The sequence below is a fragment of the Mastomys coucha genome, unplaced genomic scaffold (assembly GCF_008632895.1).
Source record: "Mastomys coucha isolate ucsf_1 unplaced genomic scaffold, UCSF_Mcou_1 pScaffold11, whole genome shotgun sequence".
Taxonomy (NCBI): Eukaryota; Metazoa; Chordata; class Mammalia; order Rodentia; family Muridae; genus Mastomys; species Mastomys coucha.
In genome coordinates, this window is record NW_022196893.1 from 20131225 (window position 1) to 20150166 (window position 18942).

Below are 18942 nucleotides of genomic sequence, written 5' to 3' on the forward strand. Positions count from 1 at the left end.
GGGGAGGGGGGAGGGGGAGGAGGAGGAGGGGAAAGAGGGAGCAATGAATAAGTATCTATGACTCAAGTCAGCAAGTATAGCAATAAAAGGGGAGATGCCTGAAAAGATACAGAGTCCAACCAAGCAGTTGACCTGGGGCAGGAGGTTATCAGAACTTAAGTGAAATAATATGAGCAGATAAAGTGAGATCACATCACAACTTTGTGGGCAACAGCAAGGATTCTTGCTTTCATCTTGGGTGAGACAGCAAGCCCCGAGGTCAGAGATGTGATCTGACTTATTTTAATTGGATCCCTTTGAACACCATGCTGAAGGGCCTGCAGCAAGTTCTCCAGGATAAAAGTAGGGGGCCCATCTACACTGTTTACAGTCACATGAGAGAAACTGGTCTTACAGGTTAGATATAGACACGAGGAACACGAGATTTGCTGATGAATTCAGAGTGGATGTGAAAAGAGTAGGTCAATGCCACAAGTTCAAGGCCAGCTTGCACAATTTATCAAAAGAGTATGCCCTCAAAACAGACACACAAAAGATGTCTTAAGACAAGGTCTTACCAGGGCTGTGGTGGCGCATGCCTTTAATCTCAGCACTTGGGAGGCAGAGGCAGGCGGATTTCTGAGGCCAGCCTGGTCTACAGAGTGAGTTCCAGGACAGCCAGGGCTACACAGAGAAAGCCTGTCTCAAAAAAACAAAACAAACAAACAAACAAACAAAAAAACAAGGTCTCAATAACCCAGACTGCCCTTGAACTCAGTATGTGGCCAAAGCTCATCTTAAACTACTGATTCTTCTCTAAATTACTCTGTGTGTGTGTGTGTGTGTGTGTGTGTGTGTGTGTGTGTGTGTGTGTGTGAGCTAAAGGGCTGCAGCTCAACAAATAAGGTACTGTTTCCTTAGTTTATATATGTCAGACCAGTACCACAAAAAATGGTGGTGGTGTGTGTGTATGTCTGGGAAGAGGGTGCTCAGAGTTCTGATTCACGAACTCTGAAGAACTCTGACCTGGACATGAAAACAGTGTGAAGGTCAGGGGCAGGCTTGCACCTGCTCACTGCTGAGGTGGTGGGACTAGTGGGTCATCTCCTGTATTTGATATCCCAGCACAAGCCCCGGCTCTGCAGTGCGTTCAGCATCTGTATTCAAAGTAAATCTCTTCTTTTTTATTTCGAGACAGGGTTTCTCTGTGTAGCCTTGGCTGTCCTGGAACTCGCTCTGTAGACCAGGCTGGCCTCGAACTCAGAAATCCACCTGCCTCTACCTCCCAAGTGCTGAGATTAAAGGCGTGAGCCACCATCACCCGGCTTAAGGTAAATCTTATCCAGAATCACTTTCAGTCAAGATGTGCTTCGGACTACAGCAAGAGACCGCACCATGAACCCAGGTGCCTCCAATTTTGCCTTCCAAACCAGGGAAGGAAGAAAAAAAATAAAACCAGCCCGGTAGTGTTGGCACACGCCTTTAATCCCAGCACTTGGGAGGCAGAGGCAGGAGGATTTCTGAGTTCTAGACCAGCCTGGTCTACAGAGTGAGTCCAGGACAGCCAGGGCTACACAGAGAAACCCTGTTTCGGAAAACCAAAACCAAAAACAAAAACAAAAACACCAAAACAAAACAACAGCAGCAACAACAAAACAGCCGGGCAGTGGTGGCGCATGCCTTTAATCCCAGCACTTGGGAGGCAGAGGCAGGCGGATTTCTGAGTTCGAGGCCAGCCTGGTCTACAGAGTGAGTTCCAGGACAGCCAGGGCAATACAGAGAAACCCTGTCTCGAAAAACCAAACAAAAACCAAAAAACAAAAAAACAGAACCGCTTTCCTTCCCTCCAACAGTGTCTCTTTGGCGCCCTCTGCTGAAAAAGGGAAAAACACAGCAACAGCAGCACCACTTCAAAGGAAAAAACACTTGAAGGGGCCAGATCCTCTCCACTTGAGACATTTTTGCACTCCAAGCTGACCCGGAACTCGCTGAGACGACAAGGCGAGCCTCGGGCTGCAGAGATTCCCCCTCTCTGGAGTGCTGGCATTAAAGACGTGCGCCAATACACCCGGAACGACAATGTTTTGCTTGCCTGGGACTCGTTTATCCTCTTGCTTTGGTCTCCCAAGTGCACCACCCACGCCGGGTTATATTTTCGCACAACGAGCGGTTAGTGAACTTGCAGCTAAAAGGGAGTGAATTCATAACTAGCATGTGTTGACACATTCCTTACATGTTTCATTTATATTTTTGATATTTTCCCACGGCTCACACTGCTACCGGAAATCAATCTAATTTTAGAGATTAATTTAATTTGAACTCATTTCAACCCATGTTAGATGGACGCGTATGTGACGTACATAAGCCGCTGGACAACAAGGACGGGTATCCAGGAAAAGAAAAGAAAAAATAAGTAAATGGCAGGGCGGGTCGTGATGACACACGGTTTCAATCTCAACATAGAGGCAGAGGCAGAGACAGGAGAATCTCTGTGAGTTCAAGGCCAGCCTGGTGTACAAAGCGAGTCCGGGACAGCCAGGGCTCTGTTACACAGACAAACCCTGTCTTGAGAAACCACAAAACCCCAAAAATCCAGCAGGTCCGCTGGCAGTCCAGTTCAGAAACAGGACGTGGAGGAGAGCAGCGCATGCCCCTGGGCAGGCCACCGCGCGCGGCTGCTCTGGTGACCGAAGGTGCCCCGAGAATTTCGCCCAGCCGGCTCGATCGCGGGGATGCTTTGGGACGCAGGCAGCGGGGCTCGAACAGACCCGGGACCGTGGCCCCGCCCCCGGGGCGCGCCCGCGCCCGCGCCCGGACCCCGTGCGCGCGCCGCCCTGCGCGGAAGCGGGCCCCCGGAGCGCGCGTGCGCGCGCGCCCTCGCCGCCGCCATTTTGGAGCGATCTCGCCCGCGGCCCCGAGCCGGTCCCGAGCGGGTCCCGAGCGGGTCCCGAGCCTCCCGCCGGCTGCGCCCGAGTCCGAAGGCGCCGCGCCGCGAGGCCGGGCCCATGTGCGTGCGGCCCGCTCCACGCCGTCCGCGGTTCACCTCTGCGAGCGTCCTGGCCTCCCTCGGGCCTCGGAGGAGTCGCCGCGACCCCCAGCCTGCGGGGCAGGTGAGTGCGGCCGCGCGCCTGCCGGCGGCTTCCTCAGGCCCGGGGAGAGGAGGGACCCCCCCTCCCTTCTCCGTCAGTCAGCGTCCTGCTGTCAGTCAGCGCGTGCAGTCCGCGCCCAGTCGGTAGATCGGCGCCTTTGTCACCCTGCGCTTCGTCAAGGGGGTCAGCGCCTCCATCAGTCCGCTCCCCTGTCAGCCAGCACTCTCCACTCCCGTCATTCATTCATTCATTCATTCATTCATTCCTCTCCATTCCCTTAGCGCTAACCCTTCTTGACAGTAAACATCCCTTTTTGCTACTGTCCCAGCTCGTGCCTGTCAGTGGTCAGTTTTCCCACTCTCAGAATTAGTCTCAGCCTATTAGTGGCCGCCTGGTCCTCCCTCCCAGTTGCCCACCTCTGCTCCTATCAAGGTCCCTCACCTCTGTTGGTGCCTGTAAAGGTGTGGCAGACCTTGACTATAGGGCTGGGGGAGTTGTCAGTGTTCCCCCGTCTCATCTTTGTTTTTTAGCCACCTTCCTGTCAGTGGCCTGCTGGTGGTGTGGTGGGTGACCTTTCCACCTATCAAGTGTTCCCTCGCTGCTCCTCCCCTACTGCCCACTGCCAAGCACTGACTTTGTTATTGTCCTTTATTTCCATCCCATTCCTCCTCTTCCGTGTCGTTCCCCAGTTGTCATCACTCACCCACTGCCTTTCTACCACTACCCCCCACCCCCACCCCCCCTCACCCCATCATCTCTTGCTTCTCCCTTGCTCCTCTTTAAGCTCCTCCTTTCTGCAACTTCTTCACCTGCTTTTTTGTATCCTTGCAGCTAACTACTCACTTGGTAGACTGTTTCCAATCTATAACGGAGCTCTTGCAGTTCACTACCTGCTTTCAGTCCCATCGTCACTTTCCCCAATTCATGCTTTGCGCTGTCGCCCTTCCCCTCAATTTGTCACCATCCTCAGCCTTGTCTCTAGGCCTTATTCCAGACAGACTTTCACTGACCCCTACATCTGTGTCTTTACTGACTATGCTGGCTTACCATCTCTTTCCCCCATTCTTCCCCCTTCCCTCTTCCTGAGACTGGCTTTCTCTGTGTAGCCATAGATGTGCTGGAACTCTGGCCTTGAACTCATAGAGATCCACCTGCCTCTGCCTCCCTAGTGCTGGTATCAAGGACGAGGACCACTATCATCCAGCTTCAGTCCTCATTCTTATCTCCTCATGTCTCTCCCTTTCTGTTTTTCTGAGACAGGGTCTTGCTATGGAGTCTTGGCTGTCTATGTAGAATAAGCTGGACTGAAATGTATAGAAATTTGCCTACCTTCCCCTGGGATTAAAAGTTTTCCCAACCAAGTCTGTTCATCTCTTGATGTTCGTATGTTCTAGGTCTTCCCTTTGACCTCTCTAATTCTTATGTGAGTTAAATAAGCTCATGGAGGCAAAAAAGAGGCTACCTTTTGTTTAGTTTTTCGAGACAGGGTTTCTTTGCCTAGTCCTGGCTGTCCTGGAACTAGCTCTGTAGACCAGGCTGGCGTTGAACTCACAGAGATCCGCACGGACTCTGTCTCCCAAGTGCTGGGATTAAAGTGTGCTACCACTGCTTAGTAAGAAACTAGCTTTACGGAGGAGGGTGGGAGAGCAGGCCAGAGCCTTTCAGCACAGACGTTGGGAGTTGATAGGAAGGCCTAGATCTCCTGCAGGACCTAGATACACCTGTTGTATCTTTTGGCTGAGAATGTTTGCCTTCTGGTCAGCCTTGCAGCTTTTGGTAAGGAGCTGGGTTTGGGGGGCACTTAGAGTCTGGAGACTGAGTTGTGGGGCGTTATGATTATATGAATGTTGGTACATAGATAGGAGGGGAGGGAGGGTTGTGGTTCAAACCTCAGTAGTTAGGGAGTTATTTTGGAGGAAAAGCTGTTGAAACTTTTTAGAGAAGTAAGTAACTGGTGAAGAGAGGAATGAGGGAATAAGAGAGCTCAGAGAGCTTTCCAGGCTTCTTGGTGGGACAAGTGGTTGGGCAGTGTCATCATTTAATTAAATGGAGGAACTGGGTTGAGGCAGTGATAGATACGAGGGAATTATTACATGTTAGAGAGAGCAAGCAAGGTTTTCTTTTGGTTGAGAGTAGTGGGAGGCCTCTAAGAAGCCCAGGGGTCATTAGGGAGACTGTATCTATCTTACCGACAGATGTGAGACCCAGAGGAGAGGTAAGGCTCTGGGAATAGCTATTTACTTAGGGCACATGATAATGCGCTGAGTATTTATTGTATGCCATTGCATTTAATATTTATTTATTTATTTAGGGACAAAGTCTCTCTATGTAGCCTCAGGTGTTCTGGAACTTGCTATATAGACCAGACTGGCCTAGAACTAGCAGAGATCTACCTACCTTTGCCCCACAAGTGCTAGGATTAAAGGCATGCACCACCATGCCCAGCTCTGTATTTAATTTATATGGGAATTTCTCATCTAATCCTCAAGGTAACCATAGACTATAGGAACTATAATTTCCCTGTTTCAGAGATAAGGAGACTGATGTAAGAGAGCCAGAATTTGTAATTTAGGCAGTTTGGCTCTGTATCCTTCCTCTCTCTCTCTCTCTTTCTTTCTCTCTCTCTCCTTATAGAAAAGGTGATGTTTAAAATATTTAATCTAATAACAGTAGTGACCAGTTCCAGTCCTACCCTGCTTTGCAGGCCCAGACACCTTCTAAGTGTGTTGCCATATCATCTCATGTCATCTTCACAATGATGTAGTCATGAAATTGCTCTTCTTTCAGCTCTTTTCTTTTTTATTTTTTCGAGACAGGATCTAATTTTACCCAGTGTGACCTCAAATTTTGCTCTATAGATTGAGGGTGACCTTCTGTCCCCTTCCTCTATCTCCCTGTACCTGGATTATAGGGTGTACCACCATGACTAATGTTTGGGATTAAGCCCAAGGCTTCATGCATGCTATTAAGTATTCTACAAACTGAGCTACATCTCAGTCCCTTTTTTTCCCCCCCGAGACAGGGTTTCTCTGTGTAGCCCTGGCTGTCCTGGAACTCACTCTGTAGACCAGGCTGGCCTCGAACTCAGAAATCTGTCTGCCTCTGCCTCCCAAGTGCTGGGATTAAAGGCATGCACCACCACCTTCTGGCCCTTCTTTTTTTTTTAAAACAAACAAACAAACAAACCAGGATCTCATGTAGTGTAGGCTGGCCTGGAGCTTGGCTAGGTAACTGAGGCCTTGAATTCCTCCTGCCTTACACCTGTACTGAGATTGCAGGCATATGCTACCATCCATGGCTAGTAGTTACTCTTAATATTTCTATTAATATCCTATGAGGGCTAGAGAGATGGCTCAGTAGGTATTTGCTACAAAGGTAAGAGAGCCTGAGTTCAAAGCCCCAGCATCCACATAAAAGCATATAGCTCTATATGCCTGTGTAATATTTATCCTTTCAAATTCAATTAATATTTATACCAATAAAGACACAAGAGGGGTAAATTGAGGTAAAAACTTGGTAGCTCAATGAGGTAACTTTCTTTTCTGAACTATATATAAAATATCTATTTACAAGCCTGACGCTACAGCTAACCTGCTAGCTCCTTAGAAATCTCTGTGTCATTCTACCAAGGTAACCTACCTTTCTATGGAGCTCCTCCACACTCAAGGTCTCCTTAGTTCTCTTCCCTAGAATACTGTCTTACCTGTGTCCTGCCCGATGCTTCTGTGTTGTTCCTGCACGCCCTATCTCTTACCCAGAGTTCCTTCTATGGAGTTCTTACAAGCCAAAACAGTGAGAGAGCTAGAGAGGGTCCTCTCAAAGGTCCAGTTGCTATAAAAGAAGTCTCTAGCTCCTCCCCTACACCCTTGGCAGGCTGAGCCTTGTCACTGTCATGGTCGGGGTGCTCCAAGCCAAGGCACTGGGGCAGAACCATTTCACCTTTGCTGTGGGGCAGCTCAAGGCCATCCGGCTGACTGTGCCTCTGGTCACAGAGCAAAGACCACAATATCTCTCCCAAGCAACTTGCCTTAAACTAGGCAGGAACTTTCTATTCTTTTTGTTGTTGTTGTTGTTTGTTTGTTTGTTTGTTTGAGACAGGGTTTCTCTGTATAGTCCTGGCTGTCCTGGAACTCACTCTCTAGACCAGGCTGGCCTCGAAAACAGAAATCCTCCTGCCTCTGCCTCCCAAGCGCTGGGATTAAAGGTGTGTGCTACCACTGCCTAGCAAACTTTCCATTCTTTAGCATTCTTATCTGTGGAGGCTTTAAAAAAAAAAAAGATTTATTTTATGGGTTATGAGTACACTGTAGCTGTATAGATGGCCATGAGCCATCATGCGTGTAGCTGCCAGGGAATTGAACTCAGGACCTCTGCTGGTCTGGCTTGCTCTGGCCTGCTCACTCTGGCATAATTCACTGTAGCTGTCTTCAGATGCACCAGAAGAGGGCGTCAGATCTCATTATGGGTGGTTGTGAGCCACCATGTGGTTGCTGGGAATTGAACTCAGGACCTTTGGAAGAGCAGTCAGTGCTCTTACCTGTTGAGCTATCTTGCCAGCCCCTCTATGGAGGCTTTTAGGGGTACACCCAAACAACATCTCTTCAGGACACACCTAACTGCATCTGACAAGCTATCTAAGCTTTTTATACTTTGCTAGCAATTAGGCTTTCTCTGTACAATAATCAAATATCTTACAAAATGCCTGTAACCCAAGGGCTGCAGGGTGGAGGCAGGTGGATATCAGCGGTCCTCTGACCAGCTAGCCGCTTCAAAACTGGAACCAAAACCAAAAACAACAGTAAAATCCAGTAGTAAGTTTCTGGTCTAGTGAGATAGCCTATCTTAAAAAAAAAAAAAAAAAAAAGGAGACTGCTTGAATACAACTAGCATCTTCTTCAGGGCTCTACATTTATAGGTGTGCGCCCTGAGCCACACCACCCCCCATACATGCCACAATCAAAATAATCATAGAATACCGAGATACAAACAAAGTATAGTATTTGAGGTCAAAACAAATAAACCAGAGAGTTCAGGTTTGTCCAGACTCCAGAGCCTGTGCCTTTCACAGCTGCATTTTATAGGTGGCTTATACAAATGGATGATGTGACCTCTCAGGTTGCTTAAAATACTCTTCCAAGGCAATTGATGTTGCTATCTTCTTTTGTGTCATTCTAAAGATGGTTTCTAACTAATAATTCTGGCATAAATATATTTGAGAGAAAGTGGTATATATTCTATGGAAATGAGTTGTATAACCAGAGGTGACACACTTAATCCTGGCAGAGGTAGGTAGACCTAGGAGCATGGTCTACATAGCAAGTTCCAGGCCAGCCATGTGTACATACTGAGACTGTTTTAATCACTTTCTATTGCTGTGACAAAGCACCCATGACCAAGGCAACAAAAGAAAGCACAGTTACGGTGGGTTCGAGCAGGCATGGTGCTGGAGCAGTAGCTGAGAGCTTACATCCTGATCACAAACATGAGTCACAGAAAACTGACTGGGAATGGTGTGGGCTCTTGAACCTCAAGCCTCCAGTGACACACCTCTTCCAACAAAGCCACAACTCCTAATCCTTTCCAAACAGTTTTACCAACTGGGGTCCAAGTATTCAAATATATAAGTCCATGGTGTGTGTGTGTGTGTGTTCTCATTCGAACCACTAGAGATCCTCTCCCCCCCAAGAAAAAGTATCCATAAAGCAGACTTCACACATTGTTCTGTATCTTTTTATTATTATTTTAAATTTACATGATTAGTGTGTATATTTGTGTGGTGGTCAGAGGACAACTTGCTGAAGTTGGTTTTCCCTTTCCAACTCAGATCCTGAGCCATATTGCTGGCCCCCCATGTCTTGTTTTGTAAAATTATTTTGGAAATGATATAGTCATATACAGCCAGCAGCTTCCATCCTTCTGGCTGAACTGCAGCCTTTTGTTTGTATTTTGTTTGTTGCATTTACAATTATTGAAGTATATTTCATACCCAGGGAAACCTTTATCTGTTTGAATTTAATAAGTTTTAACAAGTATGAATATTAATGTTGTCAGTTGAGGTAGCTCATACTTTTAATTCTGATAATAAGGAGTCCGAAGCAGGCAGATCTCTTTGAGTTCAAGGCCAGTCTAATCTTTACAATGACTACTGGGCCAGCCAGGGCTACATAGTGAGATCCTGTCTCAAAAAAACCCATTACTGTGGACATCTTTCATATCAACATGTAGAACATTTCTAACACCCTTGAAAATTTCCTGTTTTCTTTTCAGTCATTACAACCATCTTTTCAATCTTCAAGTAGTTGATGTTCTTCTTCTGTCACTATAAATTAATTTCTAGGTCTTCAGACTTTAAATGGAATTATAAAATACGTGAACCTTGTGTGGAATGACACACCTGTGATTTTAGTAGTCTGGAATCTGCTGAATAAAAGGAGAATCATGAAGCTACCCTGGGTTTTATTTATTTATATATCTATATCTATCTGTCTATCTATCTATTAGTGTGTATGTATATAAATATATATGTATATAAAAAGACTCTTTCAAAAATAAGAAAACAAAACAAATTTCTTTTACCCAATTTATCCTGCTAGTTTTAGAACAAGTTTTTAAATATGTATGATTCATTTTGGTATGAGTTAGATTGGTATTATATGGAATCTATAGATCAAATTCAGAGTTAAATTAGTCGATCTTGGGCTGGAGAGATGGCTCAGTGGTTAAGAGCATTGACCACTCTTCTGAAGGTCCTAAGTTCAAATCCCAGCAACCACATGGTGGCTCACAACCATATATAATGAGATCTGACACCCTCTTCTGGTGTGTCTGAAGACAGCTACGGTGGACTTACATATAATAATAAATAAATCTTTAAAAAATTAGTCAATCTTTTATGTATGCATTTAATTTTATTATTTTATTTATATTCTAAAAAATTATTTACTTATTTATATGTATATGAGTGCTTTATCTGCATGTACACCTGTATGCCAGAAGAGGGCATCAGATCCTAGTATAAATGCTTGTGAACTATCATGTGGTTGCTGGTAATTGAACTCAGGACCTCTGGAAAAGCAGACAGTGCTCTTGACCACTGAGCCATCTCTCCAGCCCTAGATTTTTTTCTTAGCAATATTTTATGTTTTCACTGTAAGGGTATTTTTTTCATTTGAATTATTTTGAGGTGTTTTGTCCTTTTGGTGGTATCATGAATGTTTTTATATTGCTTTTAATTGTTATTGTATAAAGATACAATTGCTGTATATTCTGCAACATTGTATAACTTATTAGTCTCCATACTATATCCCTTTGGACTTACATAATTATATCTGCAAATAAAGATAGTTTTTTTATTTTTCCCTTTCAATTGGTATGCATTTTGTTTTACTTTTTAATTGTTTTGAGTAAAAGCCCCCAAAGAGTGTTAAATAAATAAAAGTGATAAAACTGGGCCTTCAATGATTGAGAAAGTTGCTTTTGTTTCCATTTTGTGGAATTAAACAACTATTGATTATTGCTGTGTGTGTAGTATGTGAGTATATGTACCATGGTTGCATGTGTTAGTACTGGGTATATATGACATATGAATATCTGTATGCTATGGTTACATGTGTTATTACTGTGTGTGTGTAATATGTGAGTATGTGTGCCATGATGTGCATATGGAAGTCAAAGGACAAGTTCATGAGGTCAGCTTTCTCCTTCCACCTTTTGGTGGCATCTGGAGAATAAGTTCACCTGGCTGTGTAGCAAGCGACTTACCTGCTGAGTGATCTCACTAGTCCCTGGAATGTTCTTATAATGAAAGATGTTGTTGGATTTTGTCAAATGCTTTTTCTGCATCAATTCAGATGGTTATTTTATTTTCATTGATTTGTGGTATGTTTATATTGATTGGTTTTTCAGATGTTAAAAATAACTGCATTCTCAGTATAAATTCTTGGCATGATGTACATTCTTTTCATGTGTGTGATATGGTTTTGTTGAGGATCTTGAAAATTTATGAAGAGATATTTATAAATGCCAAGTTTTCCTTCTTTTTTCCCTTTCTTTTTCTTTCTCGTCTTCCCTACCTTCTCTCCCTCTTTTCTTTTCTTCCTTGTATATGCTTGACAGTGCTGTCTTGGTTTTGGTGGTTTTTGTTTTTTGTTTTTTCGAGACAGGGTTTCTCAGGGCTGTCATGGAACTCACTCTGTAGACCAGGTTGGCCTCGAACTCAGAAATTTGCCTGCCTCTGCCTCCCAAGTGCTGGGATTAAAGGCGTGTGCCACCACAGCCCAGCAGTTTTGGTGTTTTTTGAGACAGGCTATCAGTCTGTAGTTCGGACTGGCCTGAAACTCAGTTGTCCTCTTGTCACAGCCTTCTAAGTACTGGAATTAAGCAAAATACTATATAAGTATTTATACAGTCATTTTTGGCTATATTGGAAATTGAACCCAGGGTCTTTTGTGTGCTAGGCAGGTGCTCTGCTATTGAGCTACATTCTCAACCAGATTTTTTTCCCTTTGAGACAGAGTCTCATTCTATACCCCTGGCTGGCCTGAAATCACAAGGATCCTTCTCAGCCTCTGGACTACTGAGATTACAGGTGTGAGTCCTGGCGCACAGCTCCTGACCTCCTTTTGAGATGAGGTTTTGCTCTGGTTGATTTGGGATCCTCCTGCATCAGCCTCCTGAATGCTGGGATTTACTTATTTAGAGACATGTTCTGTCAGTCCTGGCTGACTTTAGACTCTTGGCAGAGAATGACCTTGAACTTCTGAACTTGGATCCTTTTGCTATTACCATTTGAGTGCTGGGATTACAGCATAACTGTGTTTTGTTTATGCTGGGCAAGCATTCTTTCAACTGATGTATATCCTTAGACCCTACATGTTTTCTTTGAAAGATTCTTTTGCTGGCTGTGAAATCCTGTTTGACAACTTTTTGTCTTTGGGCCCTTCAAAGAACTCATTTCATTGTTTTCTAGTCCCTGCTTGTGGTAAGTCAGCTACTATTGATTATCTAATAATGTTTTTGTCTACATTTAAGATAGTTTCTATATTTCCCCATTAGTTCATCTGTAATATTCTAGGTGTATTTATCATTTTTGTACTGTTGGGTTGATATGTTTAAAAACTATAAAATGGCCAAGTATAATGGTAAACACCTCTAATCCTAGCTGAAACTGAGACAAGAGAATCTGAAGTGTGGAGCTGGACTGTGTTAAATGAGACCTTGGTTCTTATAAATCGTGACCCTTCTGTATTGAAATAGAAAATCCTTCTATTTGGCAGTTCTGACTTGGATACTGTCTTCTTAGTTCTGGATAGCTGTCACCATGTGGCGGCTGCTCTCGGAGTCAGATACAGAGTATGTCCCACCGCTGGCACACCCATAGCAGCAGCAACTGCTTCCTGCTTTGTTCTTTGAAGTCTCATCTGTTGTCCCATCTGGGGATTTAGAGAGAAGTTTAATGCTAACCTAGGATTTCCTTATTTGTTAGACTTTCTTTTTGTTCATTCTGAACTCTGAGCTTATATGTGTGTATGTGTGTGTGTGTGTGTGTGTGTGTGTGTGTGTGTGTACATATGTGAGTAGACAGACCTAAAAAGGCCAGAGGCCAGATTCCCCAGGAGCTTGGATTACAGGTAGTTGTAAGCTGTTAGGTGTAAGTCCTGGGAACTGAACTCAGAGCCTCTGTAAGATCAGTACCTGCTCTCAACCACTCAGCCATCTCTCTAGCCCCATTAACTCTGAACTTCTGTTTTGTACTTTAAGTGAACCAAGCTTCAAGTCAAAGCTATTCATCTAGTTGCTTCCTTTCAATGGTTGTCTAATTATCCTAGTTTTTGTATGTTCAGTGCCTTTAGATAATCTGTTTTTAAGATTTTGTTCAGAACTGCAGGAAAGGTACTCTAGTCTGATACAAAGTTGTTCCACCCTTTCTGAATCAGAGCTTTGTCCCCCCTCCATGTATATGTGTGTACCACACACACACACACACATATATATATGCATATATGTATATATGTATGTCTCTCTATATATATCTCATCTCAAATGCACAGCCTGCTGGCTTTAAAGGTATGAGCCACTGTGATGGCTAATCTTGGTTGTCAACTGGAGTACACCTTGAATCAACTAAAACCCAAGCAGGTGGGTACACCTGTAAAGTATTCTCTTGATTAGATCATTTGTAGGAGGAAGATGGACCCTAAATTGGATTATTTTAGGTTTGAAGGCCCACCCTAAACCTAGACTATATCTTCTGGCGTGGCCTACATAAAAGAGCAAGGAAGAAGAAACCCTTGCTTTTTGCCTGCTGCTCTTGATAGCCAGCTCGTGTACCCTGCTGAGGCATTAGTATGGTATTCACTGGTATTAGAAGCTACTTCAGAATTCCAACTTAGAGTAAAGATCAGCCAAGGTATTCAGCTACTGGATTCTTGACCAGCCATTGATGGACTAGCCAGATCACAGTAAGCCATTTGAATAAATTTACCTTTAATACATATAGATTCATTCTTTGATTCTGTTCCTCTAGAGAACCCTGAATACAGCCACCACACCCAACTTTTTGTTTTAAAAAAGATAGAATCCTGCTATGTTGTCAGGCTGGCCCTGAACTTCTGGTCCCAGGTGACCAAGTGACTGTTTCTCAGCCTTTTAAGTAATAGGACTAGACTTTGGCACCCATTTTTATTTTTTCTCCTCAGTCCACAACATTTTTGGTTTTTGAGATAGGGTTTCTCTGTATATCCCTGGCTGTTGTGGAACTCACTCTGTAGACCAGGCTGGCCTCAAACTCAGAGATCTGCCTGCCTCTGCCTCCCAAGTGCTGGGATTAAAGACGTGCGCCATCACTGCCCGGCCTGTCCACAACATTTTTATTATTAACTTAAAGGAGCCAACCAGACAAGGCAGTGAAATCCAAAAGTTGCGGCTTTGAGTTGAGTTGAGTCTGGCACTCTTCAACGTGACATTACACACATGACACAAAGAGAGAAGAAAGATGAAGACTAAGCAGAGTAGAGGCTGACCAGGAGTAGCTCTGAGGCTGGAGGACATGTGATGTCCAAGAATTCAGGCAAGGCAAGGCACCGGAACTGAAGAGATGTCTGTGGGGCATGTGTCGCATGAGCATTTGTGTGTGTATGCACTAGAGGAGGAGGAGAGACTAGAGATACCGATGGGAAAGGTCTCAGATGGAGCAGGTTGGGAAGACGTGGAGATGGAGTGGCTGGTCTCGGATGGGAGCAGGGCTCTTTGTGACAGAAGGAAGGTCAGGGAACATGATGGATTTGATGGAGCGGATGGAGGGAGAGGAAGCATTAACACTTGAGACCTTTGCCTCCCCACCCCCTGAATTAAGGGGATGAGGATATTAGAAACTTGAGGGAAACTGAAAGGGTTACAGTGGTTTATAATTTATGTTACTATGTGACAGCCCACCCTAATGATTAGTGGTTTAAAACAAGATTACTTTTCGGTTATGAGTCCAGGTTGGTTGGTAGTGTGGGCCGTGCGCAGCAGGATTCTTACTTTTCGGTCATGAGTCCAGGTTGGTTGGTAGTGTGGGCCGTGCGCAGCAGGATTCTTACTTTTCGGTTATGAGTCCAGGTTGGTTGGTAGTGTGGGCCATGTGCAGCAGGATTCTCTTCTCTCTTCTCCATGTTGTCACCTTGGTTTACTTGTAGGCCTGGGTCAGCTGGATGTTTATGCCTCTCTCCACGGTTTTGCCATCATTAGGGAGGACTGGGGAAGCTTGTTCACCTTTGGTCAATGTATTCAAAGGTATTGAGTGGAAGATGTGAAGCCTCTTGGGGATGAGGCTCTGGCACCTGTCTTGATAACTTTATTGGTTATCGTGGGTTTTAAGAACTGCCGAGAGTGAAGGGAAAGCAAAGAAATGTTGACTCTTTATTTTCAGATAGGGTCTGACTAGCCTGTGCTAATATCAGAATTGCTATATTGCTCAGGCTATCTCAAGTCTGTGGTAATCCTCCTGCCTAGTCTCTGGAGGTTCAATATAAGTGTGAGAAGATCCTAAAGTGTGAGCTCCTTGGCTCTTAGTTCCTTTGTGCTGCTGTTGGCGGTTTAGCTTTGCTTACCGCCCCTCTTTCCTCCCTGGTGCTTTTTAATGTCGTATTGTGGCTCTTTGGGTCGTTTCATTAACTTTTTTTGATTCTTTTTGAGTCAGGCTGACCTTGAACTCACAGAGTCAACCTGACTCTCTTTCCCAAGTGTTGGGATTAAAGGCATGTGCCACCCCCAACCCCAAATCAGTCTTTTGGCTGATTGGTGGTAGCATACTTCTTTAATTCCAGCACTCAGAAGGCAGAGGTAGGCAGCCTGCTGGTCTACTGAGAGAGTTCCACGACAGCCAGAGCCACACAGAGAAACCCTGTCTCAAAAAACAAACAGGGCTGGAGAGATGGCGCAGAGGTCAAGCAGATGTTAAGAGCATTGGCTGCTCTTTCAGAGTTCCTGAGTTCAATTCCCAGCAACCACATGGTGACTCACAACCATCTCAAATCTGTGGTAATCCTCCTGCCTGTGGGAACCGATGGCCTCTTATCGTGTGTCTGAAGACATACATTAAATAAATAAATAAATAAATAAATCCTAAAACAAACAAAGCCTGTACACTATGCCTGGCTTTTGGCAATTTTTCTTGTTGTTGTTGTTGTTGTTGTTGTTACCACTTATTTGAAACAAAGTCTCACTGTGGAGCCTTGGTAGCCTGGAACTCACTGTATAAACCAGGCTGACCTAGAACTCACAGAGATCTGCCAGCCTTTGCCTCCGGAATGCTGGGATTAAAGGCATGTTCTACCATACCTGGCTGCTGTTATTGTTACTTTTACTTAACAGTATGTTTGTGGCTCTGTATGTGTGTTTGTGTGTGAGAGTGCAGGTGCCTTTGGAGGCTGGAGGCATCAAGTTCCAGTGGAGCTGGCTGTGAGCTGCACTCTCTGGGTGCTGGGAACTGAATTCAGGTCCTCTGCAAAAACAGTGTTAGTCTTTTTTTTTTTTTTTTCCTAAATAATTTTTTATTTTATGCGCATTGATGATTTTTGTTTTGTTTTGTGTTTGTCTTTTATTTTTGAGACAGGGTTTCTCTGGGTCGCCTTGGCTGTTCTGGAACTCTCTCTGTAGACCAGGCTGGACTGGATTGTAGAGATCTGCTTGCCTTTGCCTCCCAAGTGCTGGGATTGAAAAAGTGGGCCACCACTGCCCTGCACGCATTGGTGTTTTGCCTGCATGTATATCTGTGTGAGAGTGTCAGATCTCGGCGTTACAGCTTTGAGCTGTTATGTGGGTGCTGGGAATTGAACCCAGCTCCTCTGGAAGAGCAATCAGAGGTATCTCTCCAGCCCTGGCTATGTGTTCTTAACCATTGAGATAGCTCTCTAACCCTGGTAATGTTTTTTTTTTTTTTCTTTAGCTGTTTTCCCCTAAGGGTCTCAGCCACAATATGCCTTTTCCTGCTAGCCCTTGGCCAAGGGTTCCCATTCTGGTTCTAAACACTGCTGTACTGAGAACAAGCAGGGTGTGGGTACTCTGTCTCTAGTGGGTAGGTTAGTGTGATGTGTCTGTTGTTCTCTGCCATTGCTTGGGGGTGACTGGTGGCAGTGCTTGCTCGTCATAACAGCAGTGTCCTAGAGCCATGCATTCTTTTGTATTACACATTCACCAGGTATTTTCCTAAGATTACAAACTTGATTAGTGACAGAAACTGGTCTGTATGTGTGTCTGTAGACAGGGGTATTCTGCTATGGTCTGGCCTGTTTACTTCAGTTCTGTGGCTGGTTGGTGTCATTGTTTGGTTTCATGATGATCCAAGTCCCTTTACACTAGTCCTGAGAGTGTCTTCACAGTGTTCGGCAGCTCTGTCCTTAGCTGGAAGAACTGCCACAGTTAATAGTAAAGCTTTTACTTTTTTCTTTGTCTTCATATCTAACAGATAAGATGCTCCTGTGAAAACCAAGAGACACTTAGGGCCTGGCAGAGCTCCTGATGTTTTTGGGACTTTGCATTGAAGTCACCTTTCTGAGATTTTGTTGGTGTATAGACTAACTCTTGAGAGTTAGATACTCTCCTGCATCCCAGGAGCATGCAACCACAAGCAGACCAAGCCTAGGACAGCACTGGAGCGGCTGCTGGGTGCTTAGTCCTCACTGTGGAGCACAAGGCAGGTGCTGTGCCTCTAAGTCTTCATGTTGTCCTTAAAACCTCCTAACTTGGATGGAATGGGAGCACACAGGTAGGCAGGGTTATAGATGTGTGCTCCCCCATTATACATTCAAGCCCTAACCCCCAACCTAATCATATTTGGAGGCGAGTCTTTAAGGGATGATTAAGTTAAATGAAGGCATGAGAATAGGGCTCTCAAATTTGGATTAGTTAAGATGGCAACCATCTGTACTAGGGCTAGAGCCTACCAGCTCCTTGATTTTGACTTCTACTAGATTCCTAAAATATGAGAAATAAATACTGTTTTTTGTTTTTGTTTTTGTTTTTTCGAGACAGGGTTTCTCTGTGTAGCCCTGGCTGTCCTGTAACTCACTCTGTAGACCAGGCTGGCCTCGAACTCAGAAATCTGCCTGCCTCTGCCTCCTGAGTGCTGGGATTAAAGGCATGCGCCACCACCGCCTGGCAATAAATACTGTTTTAATGTCCCAACCTATGTGTTTTGTATAACAGTTGAGCTAAGATACCAGTCAGTGGAGGACTTAAAGTCTAGTGGGCTGAGGTCAGAGGGTAGGCAGGAAAACATGCTGGCAGAGTGGCTATGCATATGCCCCACAGCTCCTGTTGGCTTCAGAATGCACCCTGGGCAGGGTTATTAGTTATTGCCATAGTATTGGCCTGAACAGGGTTAAAAGTTAAAGCAGTTATACATCTGAAGATTTGGAGCCAGATATGGTGGCTCATACTTGTAATCCTAGCAGGCTGAAGTAGAAAATTCTGCTAGTTTAGATCCAGCCTGGGTTACATTGTGTGTTCTTGGCCAGTCTAGGATATAGTAAAAACAAGCAACATCAACAAATAGGAGATTTGGAGATTATGCTGGGCATGGTAGTGCCCACATTTAATCCCGGCGCTCCAGAAGCAGAGACAGGCAGCTCTCTATGAGTTTAAGGGTAGCCAGGGCTACACAGTAAGTAGTTTGTCTTCAGGACAGCCAAGGCCACACAAAGAAACCTGGTCTTGAAATACTTCCTCCAAAAAACCCAAACCAAACCAAACCAAACCAAAAAACCAACAACAAAACCCTTTAACCCTGTTGATTGTCTTCTACATGGTGTTTCTGTAGGTGAGCATCTGTCTTGTCCTGCCTGTCTTCTCCATCCAGCTCTCTTCCTTCTGTTTATACTTTTATGCTCTGGCTCTTCCAGAGTAACTATTCTAGAACCCTGTGTAGGGCAATGAGGAATGCAGAAAGGACAGATATTGGAGCCAAGTGGGCTGTGTGTACTTCAGTGCAGTAGCACCAGCTACCAATATGGGGAAGTTCAGCATGTTTATTTTGTACAGCACAGTGGGGAAGAGTTAGACAGGAGGTATCTGTAGGAGATACAGATGCCTGAGACTTCAGGATGTAAACATGTGGGAGAAGAGAAGTTGCATTGCTAGGATTTTTTGCACGTACTGGTCAATTGTTTGTTAATAGGGGAACTTGGACCAGAAGGCAGCTTTGGTTCTCTTAGCCTGACCCAGGGGAAAAGCTTTTCCAGCTTCCCATGGATCCAGGCCTTGGTCCTTGGCATGGCAGGCTCATGTCAAACAATCCCTCAGAACTGTTCAGGGTTTCCTCTGTTCCCTACACTGCCCTGTGCTAAAAGGCCTCTGTGTAGCCGGGTAGTGGTGGCAGCCGGGCAGTGGTGGC

At 44.9% G+C, this 18942-nt stretch overlaps 1 protein-coding gene and 1 long non-coding RNA gene across 12 annotated transcripts in view; both read left to right on the forward strand.

Moving 5' to 3' along the window:
- Positions 1-2059, forward strand: part of LOC116077846 — a 14800-nt gene extending 12741 nt beyond the window's left edge. The window contains exon 3 of the long non-coding RNA XR_004113352.1: positions 1833-2059. This is a non-coding gene — a long non-coding RNA (uncharacterized LOC116077846). The remainder of the gene's footprint in view (positions 1-1832) is intronic.
- A 795-nt stretch (positions 2060-2854) lies between these two features.
- Ppp6r2 (protein phosphatase 6 regulatory subunit 2) overlaps positions 2855-18942 on the forward strand; it is a 69906-nt gene continuing 53818 nt past the window's right edge. For 9 of the 11 annotated variants that reach the window (XM_031352735.1, XM_031352728.1, XM_031352762.1 and 6 more), the window contains exon 1: positions 2855-3089. The gene's annotated coding sequence lies outside the window, so the exon portion shown is untranslated. The remainder of the gene's footprint in view (positions 3090-18942) is intronic. The other 2 variants (XM_031352770.1, XM_031352808.1) reach the window with 1 other exon arrangement.